This window comes from Gadus chalcogrammus, unplaced genomic scaffold (assembly GCF_026213295.1).
Source record: "Gadus chalcogrammus isolate NIFS_2021 unplaced genomic scaffold, NIFS_Gcha_1.0 GACHA075, whole genome shotgun sequence".
In the NCBI taxonomy this organism is placed as follows: Eukaryota; Metazoa; Chordata; class Actinopteri; order Gadiformes; family Gadidae; genus Gadus; species Gadus chalcogrammus.
Window position 1 is genome coordinate 284,992 of NW_026613510.1, and position 12,509 is coordinate 297,500.

General features: G+C 40.7%; 2 long non-coding RNA genes across 3 annotated transcripts; both read left to right on the plus strand.

Moving 5' to 3' along the window:
* The first annotated feature begins 1,412 nt into the window (after positions 1 to 1,412).
* LOC130378409 (uncharacterized) lies at positions 1,413 to 3,297 on the plus strand. 2 transcript variants are annotated; one of them, XR_008894691.1, is made up of 6 exons: positions 1,413 to 1,536; positions 2,322 to 2,379; positions 2,651 to 2,701; positions 2,774 to 2,817; positions 3,071 to 3,134; positions 3,213 to 3,297. It is a non-coding gene; the product is annotated as an uncharacterized LOC130378409 (long non-coding RNA). The 2 variants fall into 2 exon arrangements; XR_008894692.1 differs by lacking the exon at positions 2,774 to 2,817.
* Positions 3,298 to 6,012: 2,715 nt separating this feature from the next.
* LOC130378402 (uncharacterized) lies at positions 6,013 to 6,667 on the plus strand. Its single transcript, XR_008894688.1, has 3 exons — positions 6,013 to 6,056; positions 6,226 to 6,258; positions 6,395 to 6,667. It is a non-coding gene; the product is annotated as an uncharacterized LOC130378402 (long non-coding RNA).
* The last annotated feature ends 5,842 nt before the right edge of the window (positions 6,668 to 12,509 follow it).

The following is a 12,509-nucleotide window of genomic DNA, read 5'->3' on the forward strand; positions in this document are numbered from 1 at the left end:
GCCCTCGTCAGGACTCGAGTGTGAGACACTGCTTCAGAGACTAAAAGGGAAAGTTGCAAGAGTAAAAGAAAAACATCTGTTACACCAAATATGTCAAACCACTTGGGTGTCTTTACCACAGTACACAAAATCATGTATTTTCTTTTCTCTCTTACTACAGGCTTTTTACAATGTATAATGTACTGCACAACTAAATTGCCCAAACAAGTTCTAGCTTTTGTGAGGGAAAATATCCTTGAAATGACGGGTACATGAATTGATCCTGGCAAAAACATAAAAATGGCACCCAAGCAAAATACACAAATAAGGTAAAACGAACATTAACCTTGACGTTCCAGTTTCTGGGGAGCCTCGAGCGCCAGGTTCAAGAGCAGTTGACTGCTCGAGCTATACACTGCTCCTGAACCAGGCGCACGAGCCTCCCCAGGGAAGATGCTCATCTTCCGTTTATGTAGTTGGCAACTACGGTCGTACTGACATTTACAGCAAAGCTATTAATTATTTCATATTATATACAACTCTTGGTAAGTAGAATAACACGAATAGCGATCATGTTTGACTGTCGGTCTGTTAGCAACTTTAGTTCAACCATATTCGTTCATAGATGACTAACTAGATATACTAACTAACGTTAGCTTTATCTAAACTCTGTGCCAAATTGCTTATGGCTACTGCTATGCCAGGATAAGTTATTGCGGTTATCACAGCTGTGTATATTTACTTCACATTAACGTAGTCTATGTTTATATTAGACTACGTTCATATATGAGTAACATTAAGAAACAACATTGCTCATATAGCCAACTTAAAATGTCAAATTGCCAAAGAATAGCAGCTAAATATCCGTTATATCAGAGACATCTATTGCGCTCGAGACATCGTTTGATTTGATTATCAAAGTTCATGACAGGTTCTAGAAGGACATTGATAAAATATTAACGATTTCATGTTTACAAAATTGTTCGTTTGCTGTACTACAAGTAATGGAATTTTTATACCAATAATACTATGAATGTCATCCATTATATTCGTTTTAGTCCCATTTCCCAAGAAATAACGTTGTCACGGTCACGCGCTGCGTCCCTGACTAGCAGCTGAATCCCGCGAAACCGTCGCGGGGAAATCCAAATCATTCAAAATGATCAATTTACTACGGGAAATCGACCCGTGGACATGTTGGCCCAGCTACATATTGTACCATAATACTAAATAAAACCAAATATTAATGACCCCCTTCACCCAAGCCTCCACAAGGGCAAGAAAAAAATCGAATACATGCAGTAACGCGCTCACACTAACTAGACTTCTTTATATAACTTAACTGCGTGCTGAATCCAACGTATCGTAATATTATTTCCTGAAAGAAAGGACAGCACTGTTGCATTCAAAACTTTAAATCGCCAACAACGAGAAGGGTCCAGCTGCAGGCTTGGGCGTTCCCGTCATGACACAAAAACGCCCATCGGGCGTTCCCGTCATGACACAAAAACGCCCATCAGGCGTTCCTGTAGCGTTTCATCGATCACTCAAGAAGAGGTGAGTGAGTTTCGCAAGGCATGCTGGGTATGCTACACTTCCTTTTTTGGCGGTTTTACCTCGTAGTAACTTTCCAGAAAAACGAAAGGGTCATGATGAGAGATTATGTCAGTAAGTATGATATTGTTTAATTGACAACATTGGCTGTGAAGTATTCTCATTTAAATCACTGATAAGCTGTGCGTATCGTTGTATCCGAATTCGAATCGGATATAAATACTCGTGACAAGCATGGTTCGGTAGCAGCGAATGCTATGCTATCGTCCATAAACGTTGAATATACTATTTAGAAATCAGCAACGTTTAAGACGGTTTGTAGGTAGAGGGTAAAGTTTGCAGCGAAGGCTTTGCCGATTATTTTACTGTGAGGTTAACATTACCAAAGTACATTGTTAAGTTGGATGTTAAGGTGTCAGCTGGCATGGTAAGAGGCATGAAATCGCGGCCACTCTGCTTCGTTGTGGTGACACACGCATCGGATTAAACTGTGCATGTAAACGTACTAGTACGTCTAAACTAACTAGTATGTTTACATGCATGGCATATCAGAGAATTCTGTCAGTTCGGTCGCGGCGCAACGAATGAATAAAGATCGTTAGCACTCTGAAAAACAGATGACAGATGTGCCCTCAGTTACTACTTTATTACCTCGTTGATGACCAACGTTTAGGAAACCATGTACTTTTAATTCACCCTTGGGTGAAATCGAAGCGTAGTGTGTACTGAATGCGTGTTGATGATGATGCATATGAATTGCAACTTACACGTCTTCCAAACCTTTTCAGTACCCTGGCACATGCTTTGTCCAATGGACCATGGAAGGGACTTTACTTGGCTGACGAGGTAAAACGTGTGGCTGGCGCACGATTCATTGCATCTCGTAGAGTAGCATTCACGGGTAGACAGGCAGGCCTCTAGATTGTTTATTATGATTTAATTAAGTGTTCCTATGTGACGCTCATGGGCCCTGGTTGCTGCTAAATGCTTGTTGAAAGTGCATTGTGCACTTTTTGTATGTAGCTACAAAATGAGGGTGGATATCACTTTATAGTTTATAGGCATTATATACTAATAAGAATCATTGACAAATCACATTCCCCTTTAACCACCACAGGACGCACCTCACCAGTATCAGAGCAACAGCTGTGGGGTGTTTATGCTGATGGTGAGATGCATTATTTTCGGAAATTATGACTAGTTTAAAAAAACAACTAACTCATTTGCATGTTAATTTCAGTACGCAATGTATTCTACCCTCAAAAGCAATATGATTTCAGTGAGGTGAGTTCTTTCTAATCTCAATCAGATGTGTAGCATGAAATATAAGGCTTTTAATAATTTAGTCATCCTTACTGGAGGCTACAATTAACATGCATCATAGGTCATACACATTACTTTGTCTTCAGGTACTGCGCTTACGGGAGGAGATGGCTACATCTTCACAATAATTTACACTGCCACACTGCTAAACAGTACTGTAACATGGATTTGTATTGGGCTATGAAGTCATTTAAAGCATAATTTTACTTTTCAGGGGGACATGCTCTCTATCAGGAGGTGGTGGTTTGACAGCTGTTGGAGACCTTTATGCTTGAAAGGTTTATATACTGTGTCCATGTTGCTATTTACTTATTTTTGGTGCTCACGAAGATCGTAGCCAATACACTTGTCTCTAGGCTAGCCCTGCAGAACTAGCTGGCTCCTTCTCACCCTCTCCATCTCCCCATCTCAGTCACACCTTCCAATCACTAAGCAGTGAAAAGTATTACATACTATGTCCATACTTTTCTATTTATGTATATTCTCTCTTGCTCTTTCTCAGACTTTTGATCGATCAGTGATTTCGTTTTTGTTTAATGGTGTGGGTTGTGTTGGTCTGGGCTTGTGTGATTGAAGGTTGATCATAATCCCTGTTTCTCTCCCTCTCTCTCGCTCTCCTTCACTCTTTTTCGGCTCTCTCGCTCTCTCTAGCCCTGCAGGACTAGCTGGCACACCAAGCTCACCCTCTCCATCTCCCCATCTCAGCCACACGCTCCAATCTGGCACAACAGAGGACAGGCCATTCTTACCACCCAAAGTCCTTCAGCAAATTGTACAAGAGACGCTGAGACTGGACATGGCGATGCTTGGCGTGTTCAACAGGGTTTCAAACACATTCCGAGAACTTATCAAGCCTCTCCATCATTCCATATATATAAATGACAGTTTGGCAGGGGACATTAAGCTTAATAAAGACAATCTCATATACATAACGGTTAGAAAGATTTACAACAATGCAGGCTGTGTCAGTGGCCTTGCGCTACGCCTCAAAGGCTTCTCAAAAAAGAAGAATTGGCCAAGCGCTCCCCTGGTACTGAGGCACGTTGCATATGGCAGGTTTGTCATAAAAGATGTCTGCCTAGCATAATGTTCTTTTATTACTCCTTTTTCGTTTTATTTGGGACGTCTTTTTTTGCAATCCCTTTCATTTGTAAATGTACATACTACTGTAGTAAATGTATCTGCCCAGAAATGCTGGTATTTTATTACTCCTTTCTTTTTTGTTTTTGTGACAAATGCTATACGATGTATATAACATACATCTGTGCCTACGATGTATGTTGTAAGGTTAATTGTTACAGAGCAATTACTGTATTTTGTCTTTATTGAAAACATTCAGTGGGAAAAGTAAGTGAACACTTGGAGTCAAATGGCCTACTGTTTGAGCCTTCATAGTGTCTGGTAACTGGATTTGAACTGCATAATGTCCCAAGTGTTATTTTAATCTATTCATTATTTAATTTGAGCATATTCTTAAACTATACCAAACATCTCACTTATACCTAATACACTACCTATACTAACCCAGAAGATAATGAACATGAGATCATGGAGCCTCCCTCCCTGTAATGATCGGGTTGCATCAAGTTTGATGCAAAGTTTGGGCCGAGATTCGACACATAAAAGTAAGCTAACATTCTGTAGGCCTAGCTGGCTAACGTACCCGTATTACGAGATCGAAGAAGAAGGGGGCGCTAACGTCAGTTCTATGCTGCCCATACTACTAGATTGACGAAGAAGAACGGGGCTTTCCAGCCTGCGTAAACGAGAACGCCCACCACACGAGAACGCCGGGGGGGGGGGGCGTTTTAGTCTGCGTGAACGAGAACGCCCACGACACGGGAACGCCCATTTGTGTCTGCAGTCGGATGATATTGCCAACAACGGACGTTTCCCTTTTTCAGCGTGTAATGCCTGTGAAGAAGCCAAAACACGCTGAAGGGCGCGCGGCCCGAAACGTCCGTTGTTGGCGATTCAAAGTTTCGAAAGCAACCGAGTGCTGTCCTTGCTTTCATGAAACCATAATACTCAACAACTCCATTTCTAAATTACGCTTAATTTGGAAACAATTCTGCTGCTTACCTTGCTATGCCACGTAAATCCCTTGGCTGTCGGGTGCAGCCTGCTGGCAACGACGACTAATGTCACGTGCACACTGCACAGAAGTGCGCCCCCTCATTACAAATGCATTGAACCGGAACTGAAATCACATGCAGCCTCTATTTTTTCAACCAATCTGATCACAGTTGATTTACTAGTACGCCAGGTGTGGCCATAATAAGAATGCATATGCTTTTTCAACTTGAAGGGACTTTCAAATGATTACATAACTAAAAACGACATGTTATTAAATGTTAACATTCAAATACACATTCACACAGAATGCACGGTTTTAATCCTGTCAGATAAGCACACTGCAAGCCATCTCATAAATAGTATATCTTAGTTTATTACAGCTGCCTGTAGGACCTTCTACACTTCAAAGTGAATGCATTTGTATATTTATCCTGAAAAATATCCTCCTCATTGTTGTCACACTATGCCATCAAAACTAACTTTGTGTTTTTTTTCTTCTTCATTTGCATATTTATGGGACACTGAAGACCATTCAAAGCTCACAGCAGAAAAGGTATCAAACTTGCATTTCATAATTGTATCCGATACACACAGAGATGGCCTCTTATTGGAGTAAAAGGAGGCGAGTCTTGTCCAACGCAAGGGAGACAGAGAACGAGATTTTGCAGCAATTACATTTAAGTACAGTTAATCAGGCTGAAAATGCCCCCCCTAGCATACCAGATAGAAAGAAAAAAAAAAAAAAAAAAACTTTTTTTGACACATTTCATTGTTGGTCTGACTGGATGAAGGACTACCCAACTGCATACAAAGCCATTCCTCTTGTGCAGTAAAGAAACACACACACACACACACACACAAAAACACACACACACACACACACACACACACACACACACACACACACACACACACACACACACACACACACACACACACACACACACACACACACACACACACACACACAGGACCAAGCCAAACTTCCTCGATATCAGGCTAACTGATGGTTGAACAAGTAAAACTTAAAATATTGTAACTTACACACAATAACATGACATTTTATTTATTTTTTATTCCAGCTCAATCAAATGGCAGCCAGAGACTTGAGCTACTACATCTAGGTAAGTTTTGGCGTCAGTAGAACACCTAATTTCAACATGTATTGATTGAACATGTATTTATGTAAATTTCTTACAAGGTAAATCTTACAAACTCTTCCTTAAATACACTACTTTGAAAAAAATATATAATCATTGGCACTTGACACTAATCAATGACTTTTGAATATAGATACAGTCCAACCAAGCCACCAGCTATTGCATGGTAAGTCGAGGAGACAAACATTCTAACCATTGTTTTCATCATTATCATACACATTATAATTAAGATGAAATGGGAAAGTACACCAAAGTACACCAAACCCCAGAAAACATTTCTAATAAGTAACTTACATGAACAGATATGGGAATATCTAAAGTCGTGGAGCTGCTTTCCAAAGTGCTGGAAGAAAATAAATTGATGAAAGCGGAAATTACCAACCTGGGGAGTGAAGTGAGGGCGCTTAGGAGAGAGATGGTGAGGCCGGTAGCACCAGAAGCTGCCGCTTCGTCCATCAAGCTGCCTCTGAGGACAATGGAGGAGTTTCAATTAGCAGAGGCTGTTATGAGAGAAACCCCCTGCGAAAAACAAAAGATGGTAGGTACAAATCTGCACTACCCAAAAGCTAGTCAAAGTATATGTGTAAATTAATAAAAACCATACCTCTTCTTTCCAGCCATCCACTACATCACTCAGTATTTGTAGGAATTATCTTTCAAAACAAAATTAACACATTACTCATTATGTGAAACAGTGAGAAGTTCACCTAACCTAAATTGGTACATATACAGTATCTCACAAAACCCTAGCCATTTTTTCAAATGTTTTAATGTATCTTCTCATGGGATAACTCCATAGACATGAAACTTTGATGTAACTTAAAGAAGTCTGTGTAGAGTTTGTAGATTACGATAGATTTATTGTCACTATGGGCGCAATGGTCATGTTCATAATTAAGTGTACTCAGTTATGTGGCCAGCTGTTTAGTTGTTAATGGATGTGTTTTTAGTCATATTCTGAGGACAAGAAATCGATAGTTCTCTACAATACGTATAATGACTAGTTTAAGTTATAATAAAGTTTCATGCCAAGGGTTATCCTATGAAAAGATACAATAAAATATTTGCAAAAATGGGAGGGGTGTAGGCCTATTCTCTTTTGGGAGATATTGTAATTATACATGTTATAATTATCAATGTTTCACTTGTTTGTTGGTGTAACTGTCTCAGAGACAGTCTGGACATTACAGAGATTTAAATATGTATTTACATTAATTGTTTAATTCATGATTTTATTCTTTGTTTAAAAATGATTTAGTTCGAAGCCAACAACAAGTGGACCAGAATAAAAGCGCGTAAGAGACGTTGAGAGAGTGGTCCACTATCGGAGAAGGATGAGAGCTTCGACGTAGCTGACAACCGGCTAACATCCACACCACGGCTCCAGAGTTGACCTAGCCTGCTGTTGGCTCTTGGACAGAGAGCAAGGACACGGGACACGTTCGCAGAGGACCGGCGCGCGTGCCAGAGAGCAACGTTAGCAAGCAGCACACCGGTTTCGCGACTCGACGAGCGGGGAGCGGCGTCCACAGACGTCGCGGCTGTTTGACGGCTCGGCCAGCAGAGAGCACCGTTCGCAAGCAGCTACCCTGCACCAGGAGCAAGGATATGATTCGGCTCGGCTAGCTGAGAACGACGTTGGCAAACAGCACGACTTCATCCCACCTCGCCGCAGTAAGCCAAGCAATGCCTGTCTAGTCTACAAGGTCTTTCTGACTGATCTTTGGCGTAGGCTACAACGGACGACATCAGGTTTGACCATGCTGACCTGAAGTTTGAGAACGTCACGTATGGACATTTGTAAATTAGAGTGGACTTGATTGATATATCAGTTGATATTACCAGAGACATTAACAGCCTAATGATTGTTCCTACATTATTTTGCATTTTGTTTAAAGTGGTATTGCATTTTGATTTAAAGTTAAGCATTTATCTAGTTCATTAAGATATTTTGAGTGTAGCCTATATAAGTTAAGCATTTATTTAGTTCATTAAGATATTTTGAGTGTACCCTATACAAGTTTAAAATAGATATCTTAAGTTAAAATGTCAGTTCATGGAGAAAAGTCAAAAGTTGATAAATTAGAAGATCCTCTCAAGAGTGAACAGTGTTTACAACCTGATGCCACTTCAATAACAGTTGGCCCAGAGCAAAGAAAATCTAGTAGGGAAAGAAAATCAACCCCCAAAATGCTAGAACTAAAGGAACAAGAAATAGGTAAAAGGGAGCACAAATTCACCAAGCTATATGAATGCTGGAAAAGGGAAGTTAGAACTACACGTGACAAACTTAAAAATGATTGCACTGAAGACGAGTTAGCCGACATGATGGATGCGGTAGAGGGACTTGAAAATCAAGTTAAAGATGCATATGAAAACATACGATTGCAATTAGCACCTCCTCATCAGATTCGAAGAAAGATTGATTCTTGTGTAGCAGTAACAGTAGATTTGATGGGTCTATTGAAAGTGCGTATGAGTGAAGTGGGTCTAGAAGAGTTCAATGAAAAGGGTGAAAATGCTAGACTTCACATGGTGCTTGATAGTAGGGTGACCAGACGTCCTCTTTTTCCCGGACATGTCCTCTTTTCGAGACCTAAAAAATGCGTCCGGCAGGGATTCCAAAAACGTCCGGTATTTTGCCTCGTCGCAAAAAAAAAAATATATATATATTATTGTTATTATTATCTTTTTATTTTATTTTTGCCTCGTCGCATATTTGTGTTTCTGGGTCTTTCACATAACCTACTAGTTATTACCATTGTATATGTCTATGGTTATTACGGCCTTCCAAGTTCTGGAAATGGTATCTCCCTTACGTTCCACCTTAGGTCTGAACCATGGTCTGAACTTTTCTCAGGGGATCCACTTCATTTCTTAGAGTGGAGTACAAGCTTTAAAACATTGATAGAGCGACGATGCACTAACGCAGCAGACAAATTATTTTATCTGCAAAAGTACATTGGTGGTGAGGCACGTTCTGTGTTAGAAGGAACCTTCTTTAGAAAGGATGACGAAGCTTATGACCAAGCCTGGGAGACACTGCAAGCTCGCTACGGTCATCCCTTTGTAATTCAGCGTGCATTTAGAGAAAAGCTAAATAACTGGCCGAAAATAGGCCCCAGAGATTCAGGAAAGCTAAGACAGTTCAGTGACTTCTTGTCAGCATGCAGCAAAGCCATGCCACATGTGAAGGGATTGCAGGTGCTGAACGATTGCGAGGCAAATCAGAAAATGCTTCAAAAGCTTCCAGATTGGATTACATCTCGTTGGAATCGTCACGTAACAAAGCAACTACAACAAAGAGAAGAATATCCTACATTTAAAGAATTTGTCGAATTCATGGTGCAGGAAGCAGAAATTGCCTGTAACCCCGTGACATCACTGAATGCTTTAAAATATGTGGAAGAAAGGCCCTCTCGAGATATTAAGCGTCCACAGGCTAATGCATTTATCACAGACATCAAAGCAACAGATAGTGCCCAAAAGAACAGCTTTAATGAAAATATTGTGTCAAACACATCCTCCTACTCAATCAAATGCACATGCTGTGGTGAAGGTCATTCCATCCACAAATGCCAGACGTTTGCCAGTAAGCCTGCAGAGGACAAGAGACAGGTCATATTCGACAACAATCTCTGTTTTGGCTGCCTTAGAAAAGGGCATATCTCGAAAGACTGCAAACAAAAGGCTACCTGTAAAATATGTAAGAAACATCATCCAACGGTACTACACGAAGACCGTCCACCAGCAGATAGAGTTCCAAATGTTTGGCAGGTTGAGGAGAAAACATCTTCCCTGTCTTGCTGTGTAGATAGAAGTGATGGTGGGAGCACATCTATGATAGTGCCCGTCTGGATTTCTTCAACAAAGACTGAAACAGAGAGACTTGCATATGCCTTACTTGACACTCAGAGTAGTAACACCTTTGTACCTTAAACGTTGTAGGTCGGATCCAGCGCTTAGCAAAAATAACCAAAAAGAACCAAAGAGACCGGCTCAGTCAGTGTTGAAGAGAGAAGGAGTGCCAGTCTGGCGCTCATAAATCGGGCACAAAATCAGTGCAAATAGGAAATAGGATTCTAGACAAAGGGGATCAAATGCTTACTAATTCATCAATACTTGCACGTCCCATTCATAAATTAGTTGTACTCATAGAAAGCAAATGAGATGTTTGTCTGTAGTTCATTTAAAACCCCCATACAGTTATAGTGAGAATCGAGAAGGCCATGAGTTAAAGGTCTTACATGTGTTCATAATTGATTAAGAAGTTACAAGATTTATTTGAATGTATCATAAATTATAGTAACTGGTGGGAGTGTAACTGTCTCAGAGACAGTCTGGACATAACAGAGATTTAAATATGTATTTACATTAATTGTTTAATTCATGATTTTATTCTTTGTTTAAAAATGATTTACGTTCTGCTGTTAAAAATAGATATTGTGTCATTGCTTTATGTCAAGAGTTTGTTTAAATATCTATCCCAGGGAATTATGGGAAAATGCGCCAAAAGAGATAAAAACCCAGTCACGGACTCATGGGTTTCAGAAGAAGATGGACTCTGTATTAGGTTTATGGCGCTAACGTTGTCACGATGTTTCTTCTGTTTATTAAAGTTGAACGTTTTAGAGAGAGAGAGAGAGGAGGGCACACTGGAGGGCACACTGCAGAAGAGGCCGTAAGAAGGATGTTGCAGAGTGGCCTAACAAATAACCTGGCGTGTCGCTTCAACTGGGCAGGGAAAGGCTTCAAGGAAGCCTTTAAAAGCACTGTCCTTAGTGATGTACTGTTCGGTATGTTTGTCAAAACTCAGTCACACCACACAAGCATTAGACACATACCACTGATTAAAATAAATGCTTTTAAACCAGCAAGTCGATTTTTTAATATGCACTATGGGTAGTCTTCTGAGCTATGCTTATTTCATGTAAAATCAGAAAAAGTCCATTCATAGGCTACTATGCAATCTCAGTTTTGTGTCCAGATGCAGCAATGCTTTTAACACTGACAATATTCTGCACTGCACTCTTGGACTATCCGTCAGCACTAGAACACTTTAGTTGGACGTTATTTTACTTTTACTATCTAGCTATCTTGCACCGAAAGCCTACATTCACATAAGAATGTAACAACGCGCTACTCCGCCAGCATTGGCTACGAGTGGTATGTCGGGCTACGGGCATACATGCCCGTAGCCACGACGCTGAAGTTGGCATCCGATTCGGCTTGAAAACCACTTAGAATCTTCAAATCGGTCCTGATTGAAAACCACTACACTCTTCAAACCTTTACCCTATTTGTGAAAATGCAATGCCGTCTGGACCCCTAAATGAGCCTGTATTGCATTTTCACAAATAGGGTAAAGGTTTCACAAATCTGAAACTATGTTTAATATAATGTATAGCCTCACTGTGATAATGTAGTCCAGATTTGAAGAGTCTAGGTGTAGTGGTTTTTAATCAGGATCAGTTCTAATGCGGTCTGGACCCCTAAAAAGCATTAAAATGTGCCTTTATTGCATTTTCACAAATAGGGTAAAGGCTCACAAATCTGAAACTATGTTTTACATAATGTATAGCCTCACTGTGATCATTTAGTCCAGATTTGAAGAGTCTAGGTGTAGTGGTTTTCTAATGCAGTCTGGACCCCTAATAAGCATTAAAATGAGCCTGTATTGCATTTTCACAAATAGAAAAAAGGTTTCACAAATCTGTAACTATGTTTTATATAATGTATAGCCTCACTGTGAAAATTTAGTCCAGATTTGAAGAGTCTAGGTGTAGTGGTTTTCAATCAGGACCGATTTAAAGTGGACCAGCTGCCGAATCGGATGCTGCGAATCGGATGCCAACTTCAGCGTCGTCCCGTAGCCTACCAATTTAACCCTGCATGCATGCATTCTGTAATCAAAGAAGTAACTGGGATGGAGTCGATGTGGTAACCCATAGTGCAGTAAAATGAGACTGAGAGGACAGTGAAACCACTGCACTGCGCACCAGCGTTAAGGGTCTGTGGTTAGGAAACAAATTGCTGACTTTTTGCCTGGTGCACTATGCAAAAAATGGCCATGGCCATGTTACAGCTTACCATCGCCATGTTGGTAATTCTTGACCGGGTTTGTTTGTTTCTTTCTTTCAGCTGCACTCCAAAAACAGCTGCCAGGGACCACCCATATTGTTTTTTCAGGGACACTGAAGAAGTGGCTTAAATATGCACCGGAGAGAGAGGGAGGTGGAGGGAGGCGAACAAATGAACGCGATCAGGTAGGCCTATGTACGCTTGTTCCACACACCATGCGTCCTTCAAAGGATGAGCGTCGCGAGTGCGACTCTGGCCGACTCTGGTCGCAGGTCTGAACCATGGTCTGAACGGACGGACCCAAAATGCATTTCGAGAGCGCAATGCTATGGAGCC